This window comes from Bos grunniens, chromosome 18 (assembly GCF_055505025.1).
Source record: "Bos grunniens cultivar Pamir isolate PY7600 chromosome 18, Bosgru_T2T1.0, whole genome shotgun sequence".
Classification (NCBI taxonomy): domain Eukaryota; kingdom Metazoa; phylum Chordata; class Mammalia; order Artiodactyla; family Bovidae; genus Bos; species Bos grunniens.
The window spans coordinates 18,558,550-18,574,443 of NC_141182.1; positions in this window are offsets into that span (position 1 = coordinate 18,558,550).

Here is a 15,894-nt window from a genome sequence, read left to right on the forward strand (position 1 = left end):
TGCAGGATACTTGGAACCCAGCGGTCGGGCAGGGGAGAGAAGGCCTCCAGATACCCCCACCTGGCAAAACGAATTCTGTGCCTGCCGACACCCACACCTCCCACCTCCCCGGGTCCTCTCATTCCCCTCGAGGTTCCCGCTCTGGCCTACCTGGCCTGGCTAATGCCCACCACCCAACCACACAGAGCTCCTCTCAGGACCACCTTTCAAACTCCAGTAACCTCAGATGAGCAGTTTGGCCCAGCCATCAAAGAGCAACTTCCACTTCTCCACGGGAGGGACGGCTTCACGCTCTCCTCATGCAACTTGGCCAGCTGGACAAAGGATTTCACAGGCCAAAAGGCCGGGGCTCAAACACTGCAGGCCAAGCACTGAGAAAGGAGGGCACACACATCGGCGAGGATCCCGGAGGCCTGGAAACATCCCTCCTTCCGCGCAGATATACACTCAGGCAGGAATTGCCTTTGTGGGAGAACATAAATATGCACATGAAGTACATCCCCTTTATAACTCAAATGGCCAAAGGAAGGCTTGCGCATTACTAAGTGTTGGAAGGTCACCCTGAGCTATGGCAACACCACTGTGTTTCGCCACGTTCTCCGTGGCCTCCGTCTAACTGGTGGCACCCATTAAACTTCAGGTCCTCTCCTACTCACTTCATGAGCAGCAAATTAACCACTATCAAATAGAAAATGGAACTTAAAAATACATCCAAGGAAGTGAATACTGTTTCCCAGATGTTCCCAGAAAATGTTTTCAATGCATTATATCTAAGCCTTACCACAAGCATACAATCTGGGTAATATCAACCTTTCCACACACACTTTTTAAAAACAGATGAGGAAGGAAGTCCCTGGCTATCCAGTGGTTAGGAATGGGTGCTCTCACTGCCAGGGGGCTGGGTTTAAAAAAAAAAACCACATGAGGAAACTGAAGCTTCAGTCATACGACTTGCTGCACAGCTAAGCTATAAAGCCTAAATCCAAATCCATGTGTGTCTGACTCAGAAACCATGTTCCTTTTATTATCTCACAGTCGAGAAACTCGAAGGTTAACCCAGGAAGTCTGCAAGTAAAAAAGTTAGGAAAAGTAATGAAAGAAGGATGCGTAAAAGGAATAAAGATATCATTAATAAGTCATCTTATATTTTTATGGAAACTAAATTCACATACACAGAAAAGTTTCTCATTTAAGAACATAAGGAGTAGGAGGGAGAAGGCTGCACAGTGCTGGGACGCCTCTCCTGGCCGTTTACAGCAGGTGAAGAGTCTTCCTTCACACATCTAAGCAAGAGCAATTCAAACTTCAAACCTCAAGCCTAATGTGGAGAAATGAGAACTCTAGTGTGCTGCTGGTGGGAACATAAAATGGTATAATCACCTCAGAAAATGATTTGGTAGTTTCTAAAAAGTAAAACCACACCAGGCCAGTCCACACCTAAATTTTTAATCAATAAAAATGATAGCAAATGTCCACGCAAAGACTTATACACAACTGTTCTCAGCAGCTGTATTTGTAACAGCCAAAACCTGGAAATATCCATCAAATATCCATGTGAATGAAAAAAACAAACTGTAGTATATCCATATGTCTTAGCTTGCTCAGGCTGCCATAACAAAATATTGTAATCTGGGTGGCTAAAACAACAGAAATTTATTTTATCAAAGTTCTGGAAGTTCAAAGTCTGGGATCAGGATGTCAGCACGGTTGAGTTCTCTCCTCCTGGCTTACAGATGGTCACCTTCTTGCTGTGTCTTCACATGGCCTTCCTGGGTGCATGCACATGGAGAGAAATGTCTCTCTCTCTGTTCCTCTTCTTATAAGGCCACCAATCCTATTGGATTAGGACCCCATCCTTTTGATCTCATTTAGCCTTTAATCACATCCTAAAAGCCCTGTCTGTCTCACACTGCAGTCACGTTGGGGGGTTAAGGCTTCAACATATGAATTATAGGGGATACGATCCAGGCCACAGCACCATAAAATAGAGAACTACCTAGCAATAAAGAAACAAAGTACTACCACACACCACAACTAGAGAGCCCGCGTGCTGCAGCCATTGAACCTGTGTACTCCAGAGCCCGTGTGCCGCAACTGGGAAGTCCACGCACTACAACGAAAGATTCCGCATGATGCAACCAAGACCCAATGCAGACAAATAAATAAATCTGTTTTAAAAAAAGAAAGTACTGATCTACCTGACATGGAAGAATCTCAAAATAATTATGCTGAATGAAATCAGAAACTTCTGCTCCAAAAAAATATACAGTAGTCTACTCTTATCTACAGGGGATACATTCCAAGACCCGCTGTGGATGCCTGAAACCTCAGATAGCACCAACCCCTATATATACCATGTTTTTCCTAAATATATATATCTATGTTTAGTTTATAAATTAGACACAGAGATTACAATAGTAATAATACAGATTAATTATAACCACTGCAATGAAAACTATTTGAAAGTGACCTTTTTCTTGAAATATCTTATTGTACTGTACTCCCCTTCTCGTGATGATGTGAGATGATAATATGTCTGCATGATGAGATAAAGTGAGGTGGATGACGTAGGCCTTGTAACACAGCATCAGGCTACCCCTGACCTTCTGATAAGTAAAAATGAGAATAATCTGCTTCTGTTGATTCTGGCTAATGGAGGTGCGAGATATTGATGGTTGGGGATCCCAGGGAACACAGAATATGACAGTGAGAGATTTCATCACGCTACTAAGAATGGCAAGTAATTTAAAATTTATGCATGGTTTATTTCTGGAACTTTCCAGAAATATTTCCATTTAATACTTTTGAACTCTGATTGACTATAGGTAGCTGAAGCCACAGAAAGGAAAACTTCAGATAAGGGGGGACTACTACATTCTGTACAATTCAATTTAAAGAATTTATGTAAATTATATATAATAATATATAAATTTATATAAAGTCCAAACTAATCTATAATAATAAAAGTGAAAAATCAGTTGGTGCATGGAGAAAGGGGAACACAAGGAGGAGTGAGGCAACTTTGGAAAGTAATAGGTGTATTCATTATCTTTATCGTGCTGCTCTGACATCCATATGTCAAAACTCAAATTGTACGTTTTAAATATGTGCAGTATAGTATTACATAACAATATTATACATTAATAATTGTACATCAATAAAACAGGAAAAATCCAAGCCTCTTTATTGCTTCATTTTTTTCCTTCTTTAACATCAATAGGTTTCAATGTGTTTCAGGTCTTAGCGCCAGTCAGAAATCATGTAGATTCTGATGTCTTTACACAGAGAGCACCTTATACATCTATGAAGACAGAGTCTGTTGAAACACTTCCCTCCCAATTTCAAATTAGAAGTACATGTCACTCCCAAGGCCTCTAGAAATGCTAGTACAATTATTTTTAACTTTTTACTGTTGTATCTCAATTACTCAACTTATTAGACAGCTGATCTATTAAGTTCTCAGCATAGGACCCACTGGGAATAAATTTTAAAATTAAAAAGATTTTTAAGAATCTACTCTTGGAAGTTCCATCATAATTTCAAATTTCACTGAAAACAATTTGAATTTTAACACTCCTCTAGAGAAATTTCAATGAAGCTGCTAGAAATAGAAGAGAGTACCTAGTAACATGGCACTGTTAAAAGGACCAAGAAGTCATTGGTTCCTTCCATGACACTCTAAAAAGCAGGGTCAGTGTACAGCTAAACCGTGTTATCATGCAAGTTATCAATCACACCCAACTGATTTGAAAATCAGTTCACATAAAAATATCCACACAAATGTTTATAGCAGCTTTATTCATAATTGCCCCAAAACTGGATGCGACCAAGAGGCCCTTCAATAGGTGAATAAAAAAACTGGTACATTCATACAAATACTTTTAAGCAATAGAGAAATTAGCTATCAAGCCACAAAAAGACTTTGAGGAATCTTAAATGCATATTGCTAAGTCAAAGCAGCCAATCTAAACAGGCTCCATAATGTACTATTCCAATTATTAAGACATTCTGGAAAAGGCAAAACTGTAAAGATGGGGAAAGGATTGGAGATTGCCAGGGGCTTGACAGGAAGGAAAGGAGCTGAGAAGGTGAAGCACAGAGTTTTTTTCCAGGCAGTGAAATTATTCTGCAAGATACATGACACTTAATGCATTTGTCAAAACCCACTGAATACAGGATAAAGGATAAAGGATAATATATGCAAATTTTGCATTTAGGAAGTCAGGAGGATCCGGGATAGAGTACAGAATGTGACAAAACACTTACAAACTGTACTTCGAATGTATGAAACAACTTTGCTGATGGGAGAGAGGGAAAAGATATGGGCTTACTTGGTAGAATTTTGTACAAAAACGGGTGGGAGAGGATTTGGCCCTAAAGCTGTAGTTTTCCAACCCCTGCTCGAAAGCCTAACGATGCCCTCAAGTGGTAGCTTTCAAAGCCTGTGAAAGGCAGGCCACTGTGATGTGGGATCTCTGCCACAGGGAAGAAGGCCAGGTCCGCGGCTCCGCCTGCATCTGGCCCCGAGTTGATGCCAAAGTCCTGACCAGGACTTAGAAGGTTCCTGAGGCCCAGCCCCCTCCCCAGCTTGCGTCCACCGCCTGTCTGACCTGTCCTCCCCAGGCTCCGCCAGCGGCAGCCAGCATGCCTCCTACGTGTTCTCTCGTGCCAGGGCCTTGCCCCTTGCTGTTTCCCCTGTCCTGAACACACACCCCCGAAACCCATGCGGGCAGCTCCCTTGCTCCCATCCAGAGCTGTGTCCACTGTCACCTTCTCTGCAGGGCCCTCCTTCACCTTCCCCATTATCTGTACGCCCTGCCCCTCTGACTTGGTTTTATTTTTCTTCTTGTCACTCATCAACATCTGCTATCACACGTACACACACCTTTTTAAAATAAACTTCATATTTTTACAACAGTTGTAGATTTTCAGAAAAACTGTAAAGAGGGTACCTGTATAAGATAGCTCCTATATAACTTATACCTAGTTTCTCCTATTACTAACATCTTACACTTGTATGGCACATCTGTCAAAACGAATGAACCATTATTATGAAATAAGGGCTTCCTCAGTGGAAGAGAATCTGCCTGCCAATGCAGGAGACACAAGAGGCGCGGGTTTGATCCCTGGATCAGGAAGATCCTCTGGAAAAGGAAATGGCAACCCACTTCAGTATTCTTGCCTGGAGAATCCCATGGACAGAGGAGCCTGGCAGGCTACAGTCCATGAGGTTGCAAAGGACTGAATGTGACTAAGTGACTGAACAACAACAAATGCCACATAAAAACCACAACATAGCCTGATCCCTCAGCTACTTCCTGGTTATCAGCATATAAAAAATTGAAAGTGAAGTCACTCAGTCTTGTCCGACTCTTTGTGACCCAATGGACTGTAGCCTACCAGGCTCCTCTGTCCATGGGATTTTTCAGGCAAGAGTACTCGAGTGGGTTGCTATTTCCTTCTCCAGGAGTTATCAGCATATGATCACAGGGAAATCTGACTAACAAAACTGTCAGCAAGATGAGAAGCATTGCTAAGCAACTCCACAGAAATACTGGGGCTTAATGGTCACCAAGCAATCCCATGTCAGTGTGTTTTCAGTTGCTCAGTCGTGCCCGACTCTCTGGGATCCCATGGACTGTAGCCCGCCAGGCTCCTCTGTCCATGGGATCACCAAGGCAAGAATACTGAAGTGGGTTGCCATATCCCCCTCCAGGGGATCTTCCCAACACAGGGATGGAACCTGCGTCTCTAGGATTGGCAGTCGGATTCTTTCCCACTGCACCAACTGGGAAGCTCCTCAATCAATTCCGTAACAATTTATACCTTTCACCTCCCCAAGGGCTAGGTAATTAATGTATTCTATTGAAATGATGAAAGAAAATATATGACCAAAGAACAAAATACAGCATATTAAAGCAAATACTCTCTTAGATACACAGAAGTATTCTCTGCCAAACGTATATTCTGAGATAATTCAGAAACTTCAAGCAAGTCAAGCTGATAGACTTAAGGAAATTTTTACTTATGCGTTTTTATTCTATCTGGTTCCAAACCATTAGGGATTCCACCTAGGAAAGGTGATTCCCATATGGTAGCATTTCATTTTCCAGTATTATTGGGGTACAAGATGGTTCACACACACACATACAGTGCCGAAACGTTTCATTTTAAGCTTTTTCTAGTGGGCCTTTCTAAAACATACCAGACCCATCCCATCCTTCTTAACAGCTGAAATGTATGTGCTAAGTTGCTTCAGTCGTGCCCTACTCTTTGAGACCCTATGAACTGTATGCCCACCAGGCTCCTCTATCCTTGAGGTTCTCCAGGCAAGAATATTGGAGTGGGTTGCCATGCCCTCCTCCAGGGGATCTTCCCTACCCAAGGATCAAACCTGCATTTCTAATGCCTCCTGTATTGGTGAGCAGGCAGGTTCTTTATCACCAGCGTCACCTGGGAACCCCAACAGCTGAAATAGTCTTTGATTATTTATCTGTCTAACTGACTATTTAAGGTCAATTATCACCATCAGCTACTTTTTTTTTTTCAAATGTAAGACTTACAATTTTCCTTTTTAAAAATTTTATTTCTTTATTTTTGGCTGCACTGGGTCTTCACTGCTGCATGTGGGCTTTCTCCAATTGCAGTGAGTGGGGGCTACTGTTCATTGTGTGAGTGGGCTTTTCACTGCAGTGGCTTCTCTTACTGTGGAGCACGTATTCCAGACACACAGGCTCAGTAGCTGTAGCTCCCTGGCTCTAGAGTGTGGGCTCAGGAGTTGCAGTGCACAGGCTTAGTTACTTCATGGCATGTGGGATCTTCTGGACCAGGGATCAAACTCATGTCCCCTGGATTGGCAGGTGGATTCTTAACCACTGGGCCACCAGGAAAGTCCCCAATTTTTCTTTTTTATATCTGGAATTAAGGATCTTTCTTACAACTAATATGTAAATTTAATGTTGTATATTTTCATATTATAAGCTACTACGATAAATGATTTTTCTCTCCAATTGGAACTGTATCTCATAATAGAATAAACAAACAGTTTATAAGGGGTATTACAGAATTTGTACAGTTAATAAATGAGAGAATAATAGAATTGGTTATCAACATCTTATAACAGCCAATGAATTAATGGACCTAGACAAAGATAAATAGTTGCTAACAATATAAACAGAAAGACCACTAGGCACTGAGTACTTCTCAAAAGTGAACATCACCTATGGAATTATATTGCCAAAAAAGAACCCAAATCATGCCACACCTCTAGACTTGCATGCAACATACAGGAAATACAAGAGGCAGAAAGACAGGCTAAATGACACCACAGGATGCAACTGGCACAATCTAGGCTTCAGGAAACTCTAGAGGACAGAGGATCTGCTTCAACAGTAACAAAATACTTTTTTAAAAATTGAGGGAACTTATAGATTTGAGATAGCATATTGAAAAGCAGAGACATTACTTTGCTAACAAAGGTCTGTCTAGTCAAGGCTATGGTTTTTCCAGTGGTCATGTATGGATGTGAGAGTTGGACTGTGAAGAAAGCCGAGCACTGAAGAATTGATGCTTTTGAACTGTGGTGTTGGAGAAGACTCTTGAGAGTCCCTTGGACTGCAAGGAGATCCAACCAGTCCATTCTGAAGGAGATCAGCCCTGGGTGTTCTTTGGAAGGAATGATGCTAAAGCTGAAACTCCAGTACTTTGGCCACCTCATAAGAAGAGTTGACTCACTGAGACTCTGATGCTGGGAGGGATTGGGGGCAGGAGGAGAAGGGGATGACAGAGGATGAGATGGCTGGATGGCATCACTGACTCGATGGACGTGAGTCTGAGTGAACTCCGGGAGATGGTGATGGACAGGGAGGCCTGGTGTGCTGCAATTCATGGGGTCGCAGAGTCGGACACGACTGAGCGACTGAACTGACTGACTGACTGATAGATTTAAGAAGGCTTAAGAGAAATCAACCACTACAGAAAATTCCACCCTGCAGTAGCAGAACATACATTTTTCAAGTGCACATTGAACAGTCTCAAGAATAAATCATATTAGACCACAAAATAAGTCTTAATAAAACTAAAGACATTGAAATCATAGTAATTCTGATAACAGTGGAATAAAACATCAATAACAGAAGGAAAACTGGAAAATCCACAAACATGTAGAAATACACACTTCTAAACAACCAGAGATCAAAGAAGGAATCACAAAGAAAAATAGAATATATCTTGAGGCAAATGAAAATATAACTTACCAAAACTTTGGAGATACAGTATGGTTGCTAAGAGAAACAATTATAGCTATAAATGCATTTAAAAAGATTTTAAATCAACAACCAAACTTTACAACTTAAGGAACTAGGAAAAAAAGGACAAATAACCTGAAGCTAGCAAAATGAAGGAAATAATAAACAGTAGGTCAGAGATAAATAAAATAAGGACTTGAAAAGTTAATGAAACCAAGAGCTGGTTCCTCAAAAAGGTCAACAAAACTGACAAACCCTTAGCTGGATTTTAAAAAGAGAGAGATAATACACAAAAAAACTTAAAATCAAATATGAAATGCACATTGCTACTAGTTTCATACAAATAAAAAATCTGAGTACTATGAATAATTATACACCACAAACTCGATAACCAACATGAAAGGAATTAACTCCTGGAAACATATAACCTACCAAGACTGAATCATAAACAAAGAAATCTGAGTTGACCTGTAACTAAGCAGTAAGGAGATTGAATCAGTAATTTAAAACCTCCGCAAAGAACAACCTGTGACCAGATGGCTTCAGTGGTGAATTCCACCAAATTTCTCCTCATTGACTCCATAAGACCAGCATTACCCTAGTACCAAAGTCAGACAAAGACACTACAAGGAAAAAAAAAAACAACTACAGACCAATGTCCTTTATGGATATTGATGCAAAACTCCTCAACAAAATATGAACAAACAGAATTCAGCAGCACATTAAAAGAATTATATACCATACCCAAGTGGGATTCATTCCTTCAATATAAGGATGGGTCAACATAGGAAAATATTACACCACAGTAACAGAATGAAGGAAGAATCCACATGATCATCTCAACTGATACAAAAAGCATTTGACAAAATTCAACACACTTTCATGATAAAAAAAAACACCCACAAAATGGAAAAACTACCTCAATCTTTGCTGACAATAGTCCATATAGCCAAAGCTATCGTTTTTCCAGTAGTCATGTACGGATGTGAGAGGTGGACCATAAAGAAGGCTGAGCACCAAAGAATTGATGCTTTTGAGCTGTGGTGTTGGAAAACACTCTTGAGAGTCCCTTGGACCGCAAAAGAAATCAAACCAGTCAATCCTAAAAGAAATCAACCCTGACTATCCTTTGGAAGGACTGATGCTGAAGTTGAAGCTCCAATTCTTTGGCCACCTGATGCAAAGAGCCGACTCACTGGAAAGGACCATGATACTGGGAAAGACTGAGGGCAAGAGGAGAAGCGGGTGATAGAGGATAAGATGGTTCGATGGCATCACTGACTCAATGGACATGAGTTTGAGAAAACTCAGGGAGATAGTGAAGGACAGGGAAGCCTGGCGTTCTGCTGTTCATGGGGTCACAAAGAATCAGACACGACTTAGCGACTGAACAACATCAACAACTTAAACAAAACAAAAGCTATAAATGAAAGTCCCACAGCTAACATCATGTTCAGTCGTAAGACTGTAAACTTTTCCTCCAAGATCAGGAACAAGACAAATATACCCATTTTCATCACTTCTATTCAACACAGTCCGAGAAGTCCTAGCCACAGCAATTGGACAATAAAAAGAAAATAAGGCAACAAATTTGATGAGAAGAAGTAAAATTATGTTTGTTGATGGCATCATCTTAAACACAGAAAACCTCATAAGTATTGAACAACAACAACAAAAAAAAACCTGTTAGAATTAATAAACAAATTCAGCTAAGTTTCAGGGTATAAAATCAACTTGCAAAAGAAAAAAAAGTTGCACTTCTATATACTAACAATGAACAATGTGAAAAGAAAAGAATACAATCCCATTGAAAATAACATCAAAAAGAATAAAATACTCAGGAGTAAATTTAAAGAGGTAAAAGACTCTTAATGCTGAAAATGACACCTCCCCCTAGAAGTTATTGGTATGTACTCAAATGTAAGCGCAGGGGATTCCATCATTCTCAACAGTGAGGGCAGTATTTGAAAGCCAACACTGAACTGTGGGTGGCCTCACGTCTCATTTCTCCATCACAAAAGAGCTATAGCAGGAGGCATTTATCTTGCAAAACAACTGGTCTTGGCCTCTACTTTCCTGGGACTGGGAAAAAACTGAAATACAAAGATGACCCAAAAGAGTAAACGCCAGTTTGGGGCTTTCAAGATCCAGTTCCTACATGAGTAATATTGACCTGAACTGATTTTCCCCAGGCACGAGCTCCCAAACAAGTTGACCCTGCTATCTTTGTTCAAATGCCTCTTTCAGACCTAGGGCAGAACTGTCTTGACTGCTCTTGTAGCCCAGCCAGCGCTGGCTTCAGACTCCACGCAGATATCAACCTAGATCAAGGGATACAAGGTGAACAAAGATAAGAGCACTGTCCTGGGAAAAATTCATTAACAAACATTAAGCAGTGAAAAGAGTAATTAAATCACAGAAGCAAAATCACAACTGTGAGGTAATGAACAAGGAAGCAGAGGCATGAGGCTAGGGGTGAAACAGGAGGACATCTCCTGAAAACTCTATCCATACTAACTTCTTTAAATATCAAAAAACCCTACAGGTAAGTTCTGTTACTATTCTATTTTTTAGGTATGAAAAAAATAGAGACATAGCGAGGTAAAGGAACTCAACTAGGGTCACACAGCACAAGTGATCCACCCAGGCTCATGACTGGCCTGACACCAGAAGCCTGGTGTCCTCGCCAAATTTGCTGCCTCAAATGTGGGAGGAAGGAATGAATGGAGACAGACACAACAGGTTAGTAGGAGGAATTCTGCTAAAGAGGTAAAGAGGCAGCAGGCCGAGGAAAGGCTGATTCAGACAGCACCAGCCTGCACCAGGTAAGGGCTGGCCAAGGCAAGAAGTCGAGAGGATCAGCCAGGAGTGTAAAAGGAGGCGCTGCTGGAGCTTCCAAGTTCGCTCCGAGGCAACGCGTCGCGCCCATCTACCCACTTCCCAAATGGGGAAACTGAGGCCACCAAGGAGTGGAAAACCGAGGTTCTGAGGCACTACCCCGCTTGGGCCTCCTATCCTCGAGGTCACTGGCACGCCGGGGCTGGGCTGCAGTGTGGTCGAGCCAGACCTGCCTGCCCTCGGAGGCCGCTGACCTGGCCATAGGGTGCTTCAAGGCTCCCTCAAGCAGCCTCCGCGTGCCTCCTTCCCTCCAGCTTCTCTGCTCCCACCTTGCCCCGCCTGCCTGCGGCCCCGCCCATCGGAACCTCCCTGGGGCCGCAAAGCGGCCACCAGCGCCCCTGCCGGCGGGGAGGCGCAGGCCACGCACTGCTTTGTCCAGTTTTTTCCACTTCCTATGACTTTTCCTCTTTCTTCTCCTTGTTACTTTTTCCTTTCCCTGTCTTCTGTCACTCCTTTCCCCTCCCTCCTTTTCTTTTGTTTCCTTTGTCTTTCGTTTTTTTCAATCAGATAGTTCTTCCATCCATTCTTTCATTCAGCCAGTATCTGTGTGCCAGAAACTCTTCAAAACATTGGGGGATAAGGCAGAGAAGAACATTTATTCTAGTAGCGGAAGGCGACTTTCAATCATTTTTACCACCACCTACAGTTGCAATACGTTTTACATCACTTTCCAGTAAACACAGACACATACATATGCACATACATGAAACTGAAACTCGTTTCACAAAACAGTTCTTACCTTGTAGACTGTCAGCATCTCCAAAGATGACCAGGAAACCTGCTATCAAGCAAAGCTAACTTTGCTAGACTTGTTGCAGTGACGGAGAACATGATCTTGACAATCTGAGTAGGGGGTGGTGAGAAAAGGAAACTTAAAGCGCTGGGGTCTATACTTAGGTAGTTCAAAGCAGGTCTTTCAAGAAAGGAATCAGTTGAAATCGGGCAAATATCGTGACATAGTATGACACCATTTTAGGATTGGTGAACACAACAAAGCAAAGGTCTGAAAGCAAGTTTCAATAAGTAAAACTGCTGTTCAATAGGCAAGGTGTTTTCCCAGACGACCAACCTTGATGGAGGTCCTGATGAGAGAGTCCATCCAGCAAACGATCCAGATAAATAGGCTTGGATGAAATCCCTAAAGTTAGTTATTGGTTTACAGCCTTATCTTGCTGAGCATGGATTCATTTTTGCTGTATTCTGAGGTGAAAGCAATAGTAGAGAGAACCCAGACGCAAGAGAATGGGATGCAGACTGACCTCTTGATGTAAGGAATGTCAAAGATTTTGTGACCATCTTAAATCCCCCAAACTTGGGTTATTTGGAAAAGAAGGAGTTCTTTCCTTCTGAGCTGAAGAAAAAAAGAGGGATCAGGCAGGCTGCATGGATTGCCTGGGCATTGCAGTTAAGCTTTCCTTCTGGCACAGACACCTAAATGCACGTTCTACCCTGAACATTATTTCCCTTTCTGTGAATCACATCACACAGTGAATCAGGCTGGTATTGCTCATGTCTATGGTTACAGAGGATGAGATGGCTGGATGGCATCACTGACTCGATGGAAGAGAGTCTGAGTGAACTCCGGGAGTTGGTGATGGACAGGGAGGCCTGGCGTGCTGCAGTTCATGGGGTTGCAAAGAGTCGGATAGGACTGAGCGACTGAACTGAACTGAACTGATGGTTACACTGACTTTCAAAGAAGTCCTTAGGTCTTTTATTTTAAAACTGTTGTTCTTGTCTCTGAAAGGGATGTTTTACTTGTTTTGGCTATGGAATGGGGAATAATGGGGAGTGACCACCCAACAAAGCAACATGAAAATACACTGAGATGCTTTTTTTTTGGGGGGGGGTGGTATTGGCTATTGAGAAAGCTACTTGTAACCAGCTATTAATATCATATCCAGAAATTACCACACACACACACACTCACACACACTCATAAACCTAGAAGGGGGAAAAGGTTAACATAAAAGCAATTCTTTGGGGCTTCCCTGGTGGCTTAGTGGTAAAGAAACCACCTGTCAATGCAGGAAACATGAGTTTGACCTCTGGTCTGAGAGGATTAGAGGATGGAGCAACTAAGCCTGTGTGCTGCAACTGTTGAGCCTGTGCTCTAGAGCCTGGGAACCACAACTGCTGAGCCCACGAGCTACAACTACTGAAGCCCCTGTGCTCTAGAGTCTGTGCTCTGCAAGAAGAGAAGCCACTGCAAAGGGACACCCCTGCATTACAACAAAGGGTAACCCCCGATCACCACAACTAGAGAAAGTCCACAGGCAGCAATAAAAACCCATCACAGCCAAGTGACAGTCACTCAGTCGTGTCCGACTCTGCAACCCCATGGACTGTAGCCACCCAGGCTCCTCGGCCCATGGAATTTTCCAGGCAAGAATACTGGAGTGGGTTGCCATTTCCTACTCCAGGCCAATAAATAAATAAATAATTTTTAAAAAGTAATAATTTCCATCTTTACATTACTGAACAGTATGTGGGCAGAGAATGAAAGCAGAATGACAAGAATAAGCCAAAGATTTAAAGAGCAAAAGAAGGAAGACAGAGTGAGGTTCTGACCCACATTTTTGTGTGGAAGCTACCTTTCGTCCATTTCCTCCACTTGCTCTGATGGTCACCGAGTAGCTATGTTTCTTCCCATATTGTTTGTCTTTAGAGAAATCTGAGGCTTCTCAGATGGTTGTCTAGTTAACAAATGGTAATGAATGGATCAACAAAATGGGGTATATACATACAGTGGAATATTACTCACTCTTAAAAAGGAAGGAGAGTCTGATGTATGCTACAAAATCAATGAACCTTGAGTTTGTTGTGCTGAGTGAAATGATCAGTCGCAAAAGGACCAATACTCTGTGAGTGCATTAATACGAGGAGCCTAGAGTCAAAACCATAGAGGTAGAAGGTAAAATGGTGGTTGCTAGGAACTGGGGGAGAGTGAGTTACTATTTAATAGGTACAGAGTTTCAGTTTGGCAAGATGAGAAGTTTGCACAACAATGAGAATGTCCTTAAATGGGACAGGACTACACAGCTAAAGATGGTCAAAATAGTAAATTCGATGTGTAGTTCAATACAATTTAAAATCCATTAAAAACAAACAAACAAATAGGGTGTTAAAGAATCTATCCCTGATATTTTCAGAGGTTTCACCTTTCTTACTTGTGTGTCAGGATATGACTCCAATCAACTATCACAAGATATTGGCTCCAGAACTTGTCCAACACCTGCAGCTTTACAAAACCCCTCTGAATCCCTGCACAATAAAGGATTTGTTAGGCCACCCTCCGAGCCTTCCACTGTAACTTTTCTACCCAATTTTTTGCAGCCCGGCTTCTGACTAATGAATGAATCAATTGGTATAGATTGTGAACTCTACCTTCCTAGAACTATTCTAAATTCATCTGTAAGATCTTTTTCCTTTTTAAAACTTTAACCTTTTATTCCTTCAGCACTCCAAATACAAGAGAATATACATGCTTTCAGTGAGAGTTTTTTTTTTAATTTTTGGTAAAATATGCATAAAATTTACCACCTCAATCAATTTAGAGGTATTAAAAGTACATTCAAAAAATAAAAAGTAAATGAAGAAAAAATAATTTAAAAATTTTAAAAACTAAAAAGATTTAAAAAATACATTTATATTATTATGCAACCATCACTACCATTCATCACCATAACTCTTTCTACTTTCTACCTCTATAATTTTGACTCCTCTAGGTATTTCAAACAACTGGAATCATATAATGTTTATCCCTTTGTGACTAGCATATTTGACTTAGTATAATGTCCTCAAAGCTCATCCATGTTTTAGCATGTGTCATAATTCCCTTCCTTTTTAAGGCTGAATAATATTCCGCCGTGTTATAGGTTGAACGTTCATGTCTCTCCCAAATTCATATATTGAATTCACATATTGAAGCCCTGACCCCAATTGTGGGTGTATTTGGAGGAAGGTCTTTTAAGGAGGTAACTGAGTTTAAATGAGATTATAAGGATGGGGCCCTGTTCCTATGGGATTAGTGTCCTTATGAGAAGAGAGATCAGAGGGTCCTCCCTCCCTCTCTCCCTCCCTCTTTCTCTCTCTGTCTCACCGCTACCCACCCATCTTCCCCCTAGTGCCTCCCTGTGCAAACAAACACCTGTGTGCACGTGCACACACACACACCCAGGAACAGCCTTAGGAGGACACAGTGAGAAGGCAGCTGTCTGCAATCCAAGCAGAGAGCCCTCATCAGGAACTGAATCAGCTGGAGCCTTGATCAGCCCTGTAGGCCAGTGTATAAGAGCAGAGTAATCAGACAGATATCCATCCTCTTTCCTTGGAACTTCCTCTTACTGACTTGCAGTAAAAAGGGATGAGAACAGACCATAGTAATGCAATAACATTGTTAGTAACAAGGAAGGTTTCTGCCAAGGAGAAAGGTTTCACACAAGAACTATTAAGTTATGGTTCTATTCATGATTTTAAAAAAGAAAAGTCTACATGTGTATAGATGTGTTAAGATATTTGCCAAACTAGCAATAAATAGTGCTTACCCTTGAGATGAGAAGTAAGTTTGAAGACGGGATGGTAAAAGGAAACCTAAATTTCTTATATTTCTGTATCATTTGAATCTTCAACCACTAAAATGCATTCTACATTATATTAATGATGTAATTTTTTAAAGTTGTAACCAAAAAGGCCCATTACTACCTTTTTAAAATCCGGCCCTTTTTTACTCCTAATGCCCTTTATTGCT